Source organism: Myotis lucifugus, unplaced genomic scaffold (assembly GCF_000147115.1).
Source record: "Myotis lucifugus unplaced genomic scaffold, Myoluc2.0 scaffold_81, whole genome shotgun sequence".
In the NCBI taxonomy this organism is placed as follows: domain Eukaryota; kingdom Metazoa; phylum Chordata; class Mammalia; order Chiroptera; family Vespertilionidae; genus Myotis; species Myotis lucifugus.
The window spans coordinates 715,885-727,661 of record NW_005871129.1 but is presented as its reverse complement, the minus strand read 5'-3'; positions in this window follow the sequence as shown (position 1 = coordinate 727,661).

The following is an 11,777-nucleotide window of genomic DNA, read 5'->3' as shown; positions in this document are numbered from 1 at the left end:
AATTCCCAGTCAGGGTACATGCCCGGATTCTGGGCTCAGTCCCCAGTAGGGGGTGTGCAGGAGGCAGCCCATCAATTATTCTCTCTCATCATTGATGTTTCTATCTCTACCTCTCCCTTCCTCTCTCTCTCTCCAAAATCAATTTTTAAGAAAACCCTGTTGGCCCTAGCTGGTTTGGCTTCATAGATAGATAGATCGTTGGCCTGTGGACTGAAGGGTCACAGGTTCGATTCCCGGTCAGGGCACATTACCGGGTTTCAGGCTCAATCCCCATAAGGGGGTGTACCGGAGGCAGCAGATCAATGATTCTCATCATTGATGTTTCTAACTCTCCCTCTCCCTTCCTTTCTGAAGTCAATATATATAAACACTGTGGGGGGAAAAAGGGACACACATACTAAACCTGACAAGCTTATAGGAGGCCTGTATGGCAGGCCCTACAAACTCAGAGACCAAAAGTAACCACATAGGATGGTCTGAACATAAACATCCCTAATTAAAAGCCAGTCATGGTGGTAGTCACGTCCTAGCCTGTAGCATTCTTGACAAAGGTCAGTCTTTACCCGAAGTGAGCCTGTCTATTGTCTTTTTGCATCGAAGATAACAGACACTTGGAATGTAAGAGTAATCTCCTTTATCTGGACCTCTCAGGGTGCAACCCACTGGCACCAGAGCACTAGGCCATAGAATCCCTCATTGCTATCTTGTTCCTCAAATACCATCCCCTTGTGCTGTAAATGTTAATTTTTAACCATCCTGTACCCACAAATGTAAAAGATTTAAATGTTTCAGTGGTTAAGCTTCGACCCATGAGGTCACTGGTTCCATTCCTGGTCAGGCCACTGAAGTATGGTAGCAATCATCTCAGGTAGAAACTGTAGTTTAACTTTAACCCTGCTGTTTGGCTTCTGTACTTATCTGCTTTGTTTAACAATAGAAAAGTTACTTTGATTTTCTGAACTTATGTATGCTGTCCCAATCGATGAATACTCCGTTGTTGGTGGTTTGAATATCCCATTGATGGTGATCTTACTGGTTATCGAAGCACATTCTTCTGTACCTGGGAACTGGGATAGCACAATTACCTTAAATTGCCTCAGTGGCCACAGATAATGCATTCCGGTTGACTCAGTGGTCCCAAGACCTGAGGGCTCTAGATAATGTGTTTCTGTCAACTCAGTGGTCCAAAGACCCAAAACTATAATTAATCTTTGTAGATAACTAATCAGCTCAATTTTGCTTCTGTAACTGCTTTTTGCAAACCAGGTTCCTCATTCCAAACCCTGAGATGTAATCAATACCTTTGTGATTTTTGCCTATATAAATTTGGTGTTGCAGCCATCTTATCACTGCGAGATTTGGAGAGCAAAATGTCCCCTTGTAGTCCCTGATTTGCAATAAATGTGACTCCTTAATTCGACTTCTTGAGGCGTCCTTGTCTGATTCGCGGGGTACATTACAACACCACATGCCCGGGTTTCAGGCTTGATCCCCAGCAAGGAGCATGCAGGAGGCAGCTGGTCAATGTTTCTATCTCTTTCTTCCTTTCCCGCCCTCTCTCTTTAAAATCAATAAAAACATATGTTAGAAAAAAGTAAATGTTACTCTGTTTTACTCTGTGGACAAAAAGGGCCACATGCTAACCTGACAAGTTCAGGGAAGGCCTACATGGCAGTCTTGCAAACTCAAAGACCTAAAGTAACCCCAAAGGATAGTCTGAAATTAAACTTTAACTAAAAGCAGTTATGGTGGGTAGTCACCTCCTAGGCCAGTATCTTCCCTGTCAAAGGTCAACCTTTACCTTAACTGAACCTATCCGTCTTTTTGCATCTATGAAAACGTATCCTTGAAATGTCAGGGTAGCTTGTAACTTCTCTTTTTCCGGATCCCTCAGGGCACAACAAATGGCACCTGGGAGAAAACCACAAATTCTCTCGTTATTATTATCATGTTAATTGTCGACTGTTAACTATCCTGTACCCACCTAAGTAAGAGAAGTATGTGTCTATCACTTTACTCTTTATCCAGTCCCAGAGGTTCCCCTTCACCACCACTTCGCTTTCTCCGGCCTCTCTAATCTATCACCAATGGATTTCATGCAACCCACCTACATCCATTCCTTTGATTGCAATGTATAAAAATAGATGAGAAACCGCCATTCTCTAGTCTAGAGCATTATCCCAATCTGTTGAGATTCTGCTTCCCGGCAATTGTCGACAGTTTGGCTCAAATAAACTCACAAAAATTCTTCACAGGTTTGGATGTTTTTACCTTAGCAATTCTTTATCCAATCTCAGAGATTTCCCCACTTTGCTTTCTCCTGCCTCCCTAGGATCTACCACCAATGAATTTCATGTAACCCCCTTTATGTCTCTTCCTTTAATTCTAATGTACATAATAAACTGTAAAACTGCCCATCTCCAGAGCATTTTCTCAACCCATTGAGATTTTGCTTCCTGGCAATTGTCATCTGTTTGACTCAAATAAATTCATAAAAATTATCTACAGGTTTGGACATTTCTTATGTTGACACTCTCAAATCTACGTAGTGTGAGTCCTAGTTACCTGAAGAGGAAACAATAGGATATATAAAATTTCCTCTGGAAAAATGGAGATTAAAAGTTGTGTTGACAATCTTAGCAGTCCTCTTCAGTTCTACTCTTTTTTGTTGTTGTTAATCCTCACCAGAGGATGTTTTTTTCCATTGATTTTTAGACAGAGTAGAAGGGAGGGGGAGAGACAGAGAGAGAGAGAAACATGGATGTGAAAGAGACACATTAATTGGTTGTCTCCTGCACACACCCAGACCAGGGCCAGGGATGAAGCCTGCAACCAAGGTACATGCCCTTGAATGGGAATCAAACCCAAGACCTTTCAGTCTGAAGGTCAATGCTCTAACCACTGAGTTAACTGGCTAGGGCTAAAAAAAACTTTTTAAAAATTGATTTAGCCTTAGTTGACTTTATTTTTTTTTCATCTTTATTGTTGAGAGTATTACAGACATCCCCCATTTTCCTACCATTGCCCCCCTCCACCCGATTCCTGCCCCGGCCCAGGTCTTCACCACCCTATTGTCTGTGTCCATACGTATATATATATAGTCTTTGGTTAATCTCTTCCCTCCTCCCCTCCCCCATTCCCCCGAGATTCTTCAGTCTGTTCCATGTTTCTATGCCTCTGGTTCTATTATATTCATTAGTTTATTTTGTTCATTAGATTTCTTGGTCATTTATTTTGATTTTTAGATTCAATTGTTGACAGATATGTATTTATTGCCATTTTATTGTTCATATTTTTCTTCTTCTTATTTCTCTTCTTGAAGAATATCCTTCAATATTTCATGTAATACTGATTTGTTGGTGATGGACTCCTTTAGCTTTTTCTTATCTGTGAAGATCTTTATCTGACTTTCAATTCTAAATTATAGCTTTGCCGGGTAATCTTGGTTGTAGGTCCTTGCAATTCATCACTTTGAATATTTCTTGCCTCTCCCTCTGGCCTGCAAAGTTTCTGTTGAGAAATCAGCTGACAGTCATATGGATGCTCCCTTGTAGGTAACTAACTGCTTTTCTCTTGCTGCTTTTAAGATTCTCTCTTTGGCCCTAGCTGTTTGGCTCAATGGATAGAGTGTCGGCCTGTGGACTAAAGGGTCCCGGGTTCAGTTCCAGTCAAGGGCACATGCCTGAGTTGTGGGCTCAATCCCCAGTAGGGGGCGTGCAGGAGGCAGCCGATCAATGATTCTCTCTCATCACTGATGTTTCTCTCTCTCCCTCTCTCTTCCTCTGAAATCAATAAAAAAAATATTAAGAACAAACAACCAACAACAAAAAAAAATTCTCTTTGTCTTTAATCCTTGCCATTTTAATTATGATGTGTCTTGGTGTGGCCTCTTTGGGTTCCTCTTATTTGGGACTCTTTGTGCTTCCTGGACTTGAAAGTCTATTTCTTTCACCAGGGAGGGGAACTTTTCTGTTATTATTTCTTTTTAATTTTTGAAAAGTATTGTTGAAAATTTTACATATGTCCCCCTTTCCCCCTATGGATCCCATCTAGCCCACTCCCACCCCCACCCCAGGCCTTCACCACCCTATTGTCTTTGTCCATGGGTTATGCATATACATATGCACACAAGTTATTTGGTGGATAAGTTCCCACCTACCCTCCTTCCCCTGCCTTTCCTCTGAGGTTCCACAGTCTATTCTATGCTTCTACATCTCTGGATCTATTTTGTTGTTAAGTCTATTTTGTTCATTAGATTCCACATATTATTGAAACCATGTGATACTTGTCTTTCTCTGACTGGCTTATGTCACATAGCATAAAACTCTCCAGGTTCATCCATGCTATCTCAAAGGGTAAGAGATCCTTCTTTTCAACTACTGCATAGTATTCCATGGCATAAATGTACAGCTTTTTATCCACTCCTCTACTGATGGGCATTTGGGCTGTTTCCAGGTTTTAGCTATTATAAATTGCCTCGCTACGAACATAGAGTTGCATACATTTCTTCTGATCGGTACTTTGGGTTTCTGAGGATATATTCCTAGAAGTGGGATCACTGGGTCTAATGGCAGTTCCACATTTAATTTTTTGAAGAAACTCCAAACTGTTTTCCATAATGACAACACCAGTCTGCATTCCCACCAGGAGTATACTAGCGTTCCCTTTTCTCCACATCCTCGCCAGCACTTGTCATTTGTTGATTTGTTGATGGTAGCCATTCTGATAGATGTGAGGTGACACCTCATTGTCATTTTAATTTGCAGCTCTCTGATGATCAGTGACTGAGCATTTTTTCATATGTCTCTTGGTCACTTTGGAGAAGTATGTATTTATGTCCTTTGCCCATTTTTTAGTTGGGTTGTTTGTCTTCCTTTTGTTAAGTTGTATGAGTTCCTTATATATTTTGGATATTAACCCTTTATCAGATATATCATTGCCAAATATGTTCCCCATATAGTGGTCTCCCTTTTCATTTTGTTGATGGTTTCTTTTGCTGTGCAGAAGATTTTATTTTGATGTAGACCCATTTGTTTATTTTCTTTTGCCTTAGGAGATGTATCTGCATCTCTCAAACATACTGCTACAAGAGATGTCTGAGATTTTGCTGCCTTATGGTTTCTTCCAGGATTTTTATGGTTTCATGACTTATACTTAAGTCTTTTAACCATTTTCAGTTTATTCTTGTATATGGTGTAAGTTGGTGGCCTAGTTTCATTTTTTGCATTTATCTGTTCAATTTTCCCAACACCATTTATTGAAGAGACTATCTTGACTCCATTGTATGTTCTTGCCTCCTTTGTCAAATATTAATTGAGCATAATGGCTTAGGTCAATTTCTGGGGTCTCTGTTCTGTTCCATTGGTATATATGCCTGTGCTTGTGCCAGTACCAGTCTATTTTGATTATGGTGGCTTTGTAGTATAACTTGATATTTGGTATTGTGATCCCTCCAACTTTGTTCTGCTTTCTCAAGATTGCTGTGGCTATTCAGGGTCTTTTTTTTTATTCCATCTAAATTTTTGGAGTATTTGTTCTATATCTGTGAAATATGCCCTTAGTATTTTAATAGGGATTGCATCGATTCTATAGATTGCCTTCAATAGTATGGACATTTTAATGATATTCATTCTACCGATCCATGAAAATGGTATGTTTTTCCACTTGTGTATATCTTCTATCTCTTCTTTCAATGTCCTGTAGTTTTCCAAGTACAAGCCATTTACCTCCTTGGTTAAGTTTATAACTAAGTATCTTAATGTTTTTTTGTTGCAATGGTAAATGAGATTGTTTGTTTAGTTTCTCTTTGTGAGGATTCATTATTGGTGTATAAAAAAGCCATTGATTTTTGGGTGTTGATTTTGTATCCTGCTACATTGCAGAATTCATTTATTAAATCTAGTAGATTTTTGTGGAGTCTTTAGGGTTTTCTATATACAATATCATGTCATCTGCAAATAATGACAGTATTACTTTCTCCTTTCCAATTTTGGATGCCTTTCATGTTCTCATCTAGTCTGATCACTTCCAGTACTATGCTGAATAAGAGTGGCGAAAGCAGAATCCCTGTCTTATTCCTCTTCTTAGGGGAAATGGTTTTGGTTTTTGCCCATTGAATATGATGTTTGCTATAGGTTTGTCATATATGGCATTTATTATGTTGAGATATGTTCTCTCTATTGCCACTTTGCTGAAAGTTTTTATTAAAAAACTAGAGGCCTGGTGCACAAAATTCGTGCACGGGTGTGTGTGTGTGTCCCTCAGCCCAGCCTGCACCCTCTCCAATCTGGGACTCCTTGAGGGATGTCCAACTGCCTGTTTAGTCCCAATCTCACCGGGCAGTTGGACATCCCTCTCACAATCCAGGACTGCTGGCTCCCAACTGCTCGCCTGCCTGCCTGCCTGATTGCCCCTAACCACTCCCCTGCTGGCCTGATTGATGCCTAACTGCTCCCTGCTGGCCCAATTGCCCCCAACTGCCCTCCCCTGCAGGCCTGGTTGCCCCTAACTGCCCTCCCCTGCAGGCCTGGTTGCCCCTAACTGCCCTCCCCTGCCAGCCTGGTCACCCCTAATTGCTCTCCCCTGCGGCCTGGTTCTCCCCAACTGCCCTCCCCTGCCAGCCATCTTGTGGCAGTCATCTTGTGTCCACACGGGGGCAGCCATCTTTGACCACATGGGGGTGGCCATCTTGTGTGTTGCAGTGATGGTCAATTTGCATATTACCTCTTTATTAGATAGGATGGGTGTTGAGTCTAGCCAGTTTGGCTCAGATAGAGTGTTGGCCTGTGAACTGAAGGGTCCCAGGTTAGATTCTGGTCGGGGGCACATGCCTGGGTTGCGGGCTCAATCCCTGGTGTGGGGTGTGCAGGAGGCAGCTGATCAATGATTCTCATCATTGATGTTTTGATCTCTCTCTCCCTCTCCCTTCCTCTGTGAAATCAATAAAAAGATTAAAAAAAAATGGGTGTTGGATTTTGTTGAATGCTTTTTTTGTGTCTCTTGATATGATCATGTGGTTCTTGTCTTTAAATTTGTTTATGTGGCCGAAACCGGTTTGGCTCAGTGGATAGAGCGTCGGCCTGCGGACTGAAAGGTCCCAGGTTCGATTCCGGTCAAGGGCATGTACCTGGGTTGCGGGCACATCCCCAGTAGGAGATGCGCAGGAGGCAGCTGATCAATGTTTCTCTCTCATCGATGTTTCTAACTCTCTATCTCTCTCCCTTCCTCTCTGTAAAAAATCAATAAAATATATTTAAAAAAAATAATAAAATAAATTTGTTTATGTGATGTATCACGTTTATTAATTTGTGAATATTGTACCAGCCTTGCATCCTTGGAATAAATCCCACTTGGTCATGCTGTATGACCTTATTAATATTGCTGGATCTGATTTGCCAATACTTTGTTGAGGATTTTAGCGTCTATGTTCATCATGGATATTGGCCTGTAATTCTCTTTCTTTCCTGTGTCTTTATCTGGTTTTGGAATTAGCATAATGCTGGTCTCATAAAAAGAGCTTGGAAGTGTTCCTACCTTTGGGTTTCTTGGAATAGTTTGAGGAGTATAGGTGTTAGCTTTTCTCTGAATGTTTGGTAAAACTCTCCTGTGAAGCCATCTGGACCTGGGCTTTTGTTTGGTGGGAGTTTTTTTTTTTTTTTTTTATTACTGCTTCTATTCATCAGTTGTGATTGGCCTATTCAGGTTTTCTGATTCTTTCTAATTTAGTTTTGGGAGATTGAATTTAGGAATTTGTCCATTTCATCCACATTGTCCTGCTTGTTAGCATGTAGTTGCTCATAGTATTTTCTTAAAATCCTCTGTATTTCTGTGGTGTTAGTTGTTATTTCACTGCTTTCATTCCTGATTTTACTTATTTGGGTCCTCTCTCTTTGTTTCCTGATGAGTATGGCTAAAGGCTCACCAAGCTTATTTATCTTTTCAAAGAACCAGCTCTTAGTTTCATTGATTTGTATTGTTTTTTTAGTCTCTCTGTCATTTATTTCTGCTCTAATCTTTATTATTTCCTTCCTTCTACATACTGTGGGCTTTTTGTTATTGTTTTCTTTCTAATTCTTTTTTTTTTAATATATTTTATTGATTTTTACAGAGAAGAAGGGAGAGGGACAGAGAGCCAGAAACATCGATGAGAGAGATCGATCAGCTGCCTCCTGCACGCCCCCCAGTGGGGATGTGGCCGCAACCAAGGCACATGCCCTTGACCGGAATCGAACCTGGGACCCCTGAGTCCGCAGGCCAACGCTCTATCCACTGAGCCAAACCGGTTCGGCTCTTTCTAATTAAGTTGTAGGGTTAAATAGTTTATTATTAATTTTTCTTATTGTTTGAGTTAGGCCTGTAGTGCTATGAACTTCCCTCTCAGGACTGCTTTTGCTGTGTCCCATAGATTTTGGTTGTTGTGTGTTTATTTTCATTTGTTTCCAGGAAGTTTTTTATTTCTTTCTTGATCTCATTTGTAACACTTTCATTTTTCATAACATGCTATTTAGTTTCCATTGTTTGAATGTTTTTGAGTGTTTTCACTGTAGCTGATTTCTAATTTCATTCCATTGTGATCTGAGAAAATGCTTGATATGATTTCAATCTCCTTGAACTTGTAGAGACTTATTTTGGGTCCTAATATGTGGTCTAGCTTTCTGAATAACCCATGTGTACTTGAGAAGAATGTATATTGTGCAGCTTTGGGGTGAAATGTTCTATAAATGTCAATTAAATCCGTCTGATCCAGTGTGTCATTCAGAGTAACCATTTGCTTGTTGATTTTTTGTCTGGAAGATCTATCCAGTGAAGTCAGCCAGGTGTTAACAGCCCCTACTATGACTGTATTGCTGTTGATCTCTCCCTTAAAGTCCTCCAGTTTATTTATGTAATTGAGTACTCCTGTGTTGGGTGCATATATGTTTACCAGGGCTATATACTCTTGTTGGACGGATCCCTTTAGTATTATGTAGTGACCTTTATTGTCTGTTCTCATGGCCTTCATTTTGAAGTCTAACTTGTCAGATATAAGTATTGCTACCCCAGCTTTTTTTTTTTTTTTTTTTTTGGTTGTTTCTATTTGCATGGTAATTTTTTCCATCCCTTCTCTCTCATCCTGTGTGAGTCTTGTTCTGAGTTGGGTCTCTTGTAGACAGCATATATATGGGTTATGTTTTCTCATCCATTCAACTACCCTGTGTCTTTGATTGGAACATTTAATCCATTTACATTTGAATGTATTTATAGGTACTTCTTTATTGACATTTGAAATCTTGTTGCCTATATTTCTCTCTTTATTTCTTATTATGATAGCAGTCCCTTTAATGCTGGTTTGGTGGTGATAAACTCCTTTAGACTCCTTTTGTCTGGGAAGCTCTTTACTTCACCACCATCTATTTTGAATGATAGCCTTGCTGGATAGAGTAGTCTTGGTTTCAGATACTTGCTTTCCATTACTTTGGAGGCTTTATGCCTTCTGACCTGTAGAGTTTCTGATGAGAAATCAGCTGACAGCTTTAGGAGCTCCTTTGTAGTTCACAAATTGCTCTTTTCTTGCTGCCGTTGAGATTCTCTCTTTGCCCTTATGCTGGGGTGTTATCTGCTTCTAGAAGGGTTCAGGAACCTGGAAAAGGGGCTGTGCATACATGGATTAAAGAGACTAGAGAAGAAATATGAATTTGGAAGGCATTTTGGAGGGCCAGATGGAAACTTAGTTCTAGTGACTAAGCTCCTGGAATCTCTGCACCCAGGGCCTTTTATTCACACATTTTGCCCTCTAGCAAAGCAGATATACATATCAAAGGTAAGGCCTGGTAAACAATAAGAAGATTATCAAGTTAGGGGAACTGCCTTCAGCTGTTCCAGCAGCAGGTAATAACATGCAGATTTTCAGCCCTGCTGAAGGTGTCCATCAATCTTTTGATGGACCTCCTGCATTTATTATGCTAACTATTGTTCCTAGCCTCCAGCACCCTTAATTTTTGGCATTTTAATTATGATGTGTTTAGGTGTGAGCCTGTTTGGGTTCTTCTTGTTTAAAACTCTCTGTGCCTCCTGAACTTGTGTGACTTTTTTATTTACCAGGTTAGGGAAGTTTTCTGCCATTATTTCTTCAAACACATCTCTATCCCTTGCTCACTTTCTTCTCCTCTTGGCACATATGCAAATATTGTTACGTTTTGCATTGTCCCACAGGTCCCTTAAGCTGTCCTATTTTTTGTGTGTTTTTTTTTGGTTCTCTGATTGAGTGATTTTTTTTCTTTTTTTTTATTGCTTAAAGTATTACAAAGGGTATTACATATGTGTCCTTTTTTCGCCCCCCTTGGCAATCTGATTGAGTGATTTTTTCTACCACCTTCTAATTCACTGATCCAGTCCTTGGTTTCTCCTAATCTGCTGTGTATTCCTTCCAATGTGTTCTTTAGTAGTGCTATGTCATTTTTCATAGTTACTATATCTTTTCTCATGCTATTGAGCATCCTTGCTATCATTATTCTGAACTCTATGTCTGATAAATTTATCTTCATTTCATTGAACTCTTCTGTAGAATTCTCCTGTTCTTTCATTTGGGGCTTGTTTTTTGTCTCCCCATATTGGCTGCCTGTTTGGGTTTGTGACTATGTATTAGGGAGATCTGCTATGCCTCCCAATCTCTAATGCAGGACAGTGTCAAACACAGTTTCTGACTAATTAGATCAGGCAAAGACTCAAAGTCTCCAGAGGCCTGTTTCTGCCTGCAGACTGATTGGATTCAGTCTTGAGTAGCCTAAGACAATTGTCCACAGGTGGGGCTAGAGGTTTTCCAACATGGTGGGGCAATTGCTTCTGTCTGGAGGCTAATTGTTATTCTCAGTCTCTTAATGGACCTCAGAAACTCCACAGGGTGGGACAAGGGGTTTTCCAATAGAGGTCAACTGTCTTCCTCCCAGGAAAAAAAAACATCAGATTAGCAAAGATCTGCTAGAGAAAGATGTCCTCCACAGTGTGAGGGAACAACTCAGCACAAGAAACCAGGTGTCTGCCTTCTGAGCTCTAACCCTAGAGCCTCCAAACCTGGTTTCTGCTCACACAGCTCCATTCCACTCTGCACTCCCTCTGCAAGGGCCCAGGGTGAGTAGCTGCACACGAAATTTTGTGCATTGATCCTTTAAGAGGGTGCCTGCATTTCTAGCCATCTCTCCCTGGCAGGCAACAACCCTGCTGTTTTTCACAGTCAGATATTATGTGGGCATCTTTCTCAGTTCTGATGCTCTGTGCTGGGGGGCCCATTTTGGGATTTAGACCCTGGTGTTCTCAGTGGCGCCCCGCCCCCCACAGCTGAGATATCTCTCTGGAAACTCAGCTGCTGTCTGTGGGAGCCTGGCCAGACCTTTTTGTGCCTCCGCACTTCCTACTAGCCTCTATGTGGTCTCCTCTTTCTGTCCTTGGTTATTAAGGTTCTCTCCAGCTAAACTTCAGGTAATTATTCAGGATGGTTTCTTTGTATTTTATTCATAATTCCAGTTTGATCCTGGGAGTGTGTCTGTGTAGCATCAACTTACTCTGCTTCCATTTTTAATCTGTTATTATTTCTTCAAACAGGTTTTCAATATTTTGCTCTCTCTCTTCTACTTCTGGCACCCTCATAATGTGAAAGTTGGTATGCTTAAAGTTGTCTGAGAGACTCCTAACACTATCTTCATATTTTTAAATTCTTTTTTCTTTTTGCTCTTCTGATTGTTTTTTGCTTCCTCATATTCTAAATTGTTGATTTGATTTTCAGAATCCTCTACTCTACTGTT